Source organism: Hyperolius riggenbachi, chromosome 7 (genome assembly GCF_040937935.1).
Source record: "Hyperolius riggenbachi isolate aHypRig1 chromosome 7, aHypRig1.pri, whole genome shotgun sequence".
Lineage (NCBI taxonomy): Eukaryota > Metazoa > Chordata > Amphibia > Anura > Hyperoliidae > Hyperolius > Hyperolius riggenbachi.
The window spans coordinates 280149614-280153905 of record NC_090652.1 but is presented as its reverse complement, the minus strand read 5'-3'; positions in this window follow the sequence as shown (position 1 = coordinate 280153905).

The window sequence follows — 4292 nt, the reverse complement described above, 5'->3', positions numbered from 1 at the left end:
GCAATTAAAAAAAAACACTTTGTCATCTGAGAATAAGGATCTTCCTGAAGTACCCCCAGGTGTTCTGCCCCTACACATAAAATCTGAATGGTAATGTGAAATGAATCAAATCAGTGCAGAAAAACAATTGTGATTGCATTTTTTCATGGTTCATCCGTGACAACAGCTCTTTCCAACTGCCAAGCTAATAACAAACATTGTAATGATAACCTGGCAGGACTAATACGATTTTAGGTGGGATTACTATGTAATGATATAATGCTGACATTTCCAACACTTGAAAGCCTCCTTTTTCATGTACACTGGACTCTTCACCCATGCACAAAACTCCTCTGTATTTCAGCAGCCCCCTCTCTACATGCATTGGCCATTTCTCATGTACAGTAATTTCCCACTTCCATATTCATTGGACCTCTTATCTATATATATATATAAGCTACTCCCTGCACCTCCAACTTCACTATTTCAAGTGAAATAGGGCCCTGTGCAACCATGAATATGCCCCCTCCCAAAATAGTGGTATTAAGTAACTCCCCCCCAGATAGCAGTTGCTCCACTCCCCCCATAAGAATTACATGGCCTTTGCCCTCCCCATCCTAATAATAACATTAGGTAGCCTTTATACCCATCCCCCAGGGGTAACAGCATCAGACCCCCCCCTCCCTCCCCCCAATAATGCAGACTGCACATTGAAGTGTAACTGCACTGGACCAGCCGTAGCACTCACTCCCTCTTTCTTTCCCAGCATGCTCCGGCCTCCTGTATCTCTCAGGAACAAAGACATATATTCAGTGAGCCATGGAGACGAGAGGAGTAAAGCGCCAGCTGGACAGGTGAAATTACACTCCACTGTGCACTCTGCAACCCCAGGGTGTTACCCCTCTGAAGGAGAACTAGTCCCCAGCCCTGCACCTCCATAATGATGCCTCTTAAAAGGGGAAATGTGAGGGGCCCTACAAGTGCTGGAGCCCAGGTCAATTGCCCAGTTTGTTCCTTTAAAAGGGCTGGCCCTGCCCCTGAGGGAAGGTAATTGGAGAGAACTGGAGTGAGTTCAGGACACTCCCATGCTAAGTTTGACTGAGGATTGGCGAGATGATGAAATGATGATTTTGAGAAATGAAAACTGAAATTTAGATTTATTTTGTTTTTAGTAAAACAAAAAGAGAAAACAACTGAAGGCCCAATATGGTGCGGTATGTTAATATGATGAAGGAAGATGTATCAAATGGAGTATATACTAACAAGTAGAAGTTACCACTGTGCAAGCTGGCGGGGAGAACAAACCTGACCCCACTCAGGTTATAGAAGTCACACTTTGAGTAGATAAGGGGTGACACTCCCTCCACCAAGGGTGGACAATTTGTAGCAGATAACAGGTAAACAGAGTGGTACTGAGTGCACAGTGTTCCCTGAATAGTTCCTCCTCTATTTTTTCCTGAGGAAGTGGGATAACCCCGCAAAACATGTAGCAGTTATTTATTGTTTAATAAAAATTGTTTTTGTAAACAGACCTCACTGTCGTTTAGGCCAGTTTTACCTCTGGCCATGGCATTGCGGTGTGATGCTCCGCCATTATCTCAGCGCCGAAAACAGAGTGTGCTGACAGGGTCACATGCATAGCGCCACCTCCCCCCCCCCCCCCCCCACGCCCTTTGCCATCCCTTGCCCAGTGCCGTACTCCCTGTTGAACAGTACATCACTGGGATTCCGGGTTTCTCCATTGTGATCACATTGTTCCATGAATATGCGCCGTACCGCTACTGGCAACAAATTTAAAATCCCTCTATTGCCCATTTATTTACATTCCACCGCATTGCCGCAGAAGTCAGAGGGTAATGCGCTGCTGGTTTTGCGGCAGGTCGATGGCCGATTGGGCACTTCCAACTCAATGTGATGCGATGCTTTGAATTGTCATTGTGTTACCCAGCAGCGAAACAGGGAAATGCAACACACACTTGTGAGGCAAGTGTAAAAGGGGCCTAAGTGGGAGGTAAGTCCACTGCTGCCTCCCTTGTAAACTGTCTTTATTATATTCTATCAAAATTGCCACTTCTGTTTACCTTTTATCTGCTATTTTGTCCTTTGGGGCTTTATTTGTTTTGTTCTTTCTTTATCTAAAACTTGCTTTATATACTTTATGCTCAGGGCCAGTAAACAGAGGTAAAAAAAAGAAATAAATAAACTTGTAAGCTCTTTGTACACAATTCAGGTCTTCGCCCAGATCGTTGATCCAAAGTGACCTCTTTGTACGTTTGATTTTTTTTCCCTCCTCCAGTACTGCTCACTCAACCTTGACAGATTTAATACACTGTAATTATTATTTTGGGAGATAATATCACAGACAATGTTCCTTCAGGCCACATATTATTAAGCCTGTTATGTACTGTTACTAAAGAGGAAATACCAATTATCATATCATTTAGTGGAGCAAAATATTATCCTCCTTGTAAGAATAACTACTTCCTTGAAGTTTATTTGAGTGTTTCTAACCATTTAATGTAATATTGCTTCTTTGGAGGTATCCATTACACTGATCTATGCGGCAGGAAATTGCCTGTGTCTCCATCATGTCGTGCAAGAATATCCTCGTCATTTTCCCTGCTTTATATATTTTTTTTTCTATCTATTTCAAATGACTTGGACGGGATTCAGAACGTTCTTCAAGAAGGTCACAGATAAAAGGAAGAGTTTTGCGGTTCTTGAAGTTTCAAATAAACGACTGGGGGGCGAAAAATAATGTCAACACCAAGGTTGTAACGTTAATACCAAGGTTGTAATTCCACCACCACGACCTGAAAAAATATGTCACACGTGGAGGAGAGAGGAACGAGATTAAAAAAAAGTAACGAGAGCAAATTAGGCTTTAAATTTAGCAGGGGAAAAAAAAGATTGGATTCATTAATAATTTGATAAATTGCACATTAGAGGACAAAACGAGAGAATAATTAATGGTAGAGTTGTACTTTTTAATTAAAAGGCATGTATTTTATTTTTTATTACAGTATTTTACTTTTAAGGGAAGTTTTACTTTTGTTATAAAATTGGCTTAGATGTAGATGGGTGCTTTGCAAGTGGTTTTGCAATTTTATCTTAATAACAATTATATATATCCGTTTTTTTATCTGCAGGCTGCTAAGATCGAAGCAGGTAAAAAGGGCACCAGAGATGCCCTGTTAAAAATGGCGCCACCATAGACGGCAATGTTATTAGCCGCGATCAGCAGCTATATATGGTATTTTGGGTTCCGGATAACAGGTACTGGGGCCATCCGCTATGTGAATTGCGGCCCTAAATACACACGCTACTTGTACAGCTTGCCCCCAGCACCCGCCATTTTAATGGGTGCCTCAATTACTGTTTATAGCTGCTAATCTCGGCTATTAACATTGCCATCTATAAAAATACTGAAAATATTGGTGGATAGGGTTAAGTGACAGGAGGAGGGGGAGGTCTTTACATTTAGGCACCAACCTGGGGAAGGGGGAGGGTTAGGCTTGGGGGATTAAGGCAATTTTAGAGTTAAGCAGAACCAGGGGCCGTTCCCTGGAGGGTTTTAGGGTTAGACATCACCAGGGGTATTGGTTAGTATTAGGTATCGAGAGTAAGGGCTAGGGTTAGCATAAGGTTAGGTAAGGTTATAGTAAAATATTGGTAAAGATTACCAATATTTTACTATCTGAATTAACTAACAGCCTGACAATAATTTTACCAATAATCTACTAGTGGCTTTCTACGGCACCCTTTTTACTGGGGACACTTTTTACATGTACCTGTTAAAGGATACCCGAAGTGACATGTGACATGATGAGATAGACATGTGTATGTACAGTGCCTAGCACACAAATAACAATACTGTGCTTCTTTTTCCTTTCTCTGTCTGAAAGAGTTAAATATCAGGTATTTAAGTGTCTGACTCAGTCCTGACTCAGACAGGAAGTGACTACAGTGTGACCCTCACTGAAAAGAACATTTTTTGCTCTCAGAAGCCATTTTCTGCTAGGAAAGTGTTTTATAGTTGGAATTTGTAATCAGTGAGGGTCACACTGTAGTCCCTTCCTGTCTGAGTCATGACTGAGTCAGCCACTTACACACCTGATATTTAACTCTTTCAGACAGAGAAAGAAAAAAAGGAACACAGAATAGTTATTTGTGTATTAGGCACTGTACATACACATATCTATCTCATCATGTCACATGTCACATTTCAGGTATCCTTTAAGACTTTCCAAAACTGACTAAAAACCACACAAATTAGTCTTTTTGGCAACCGTAGCAACCATACTCTATGTTGG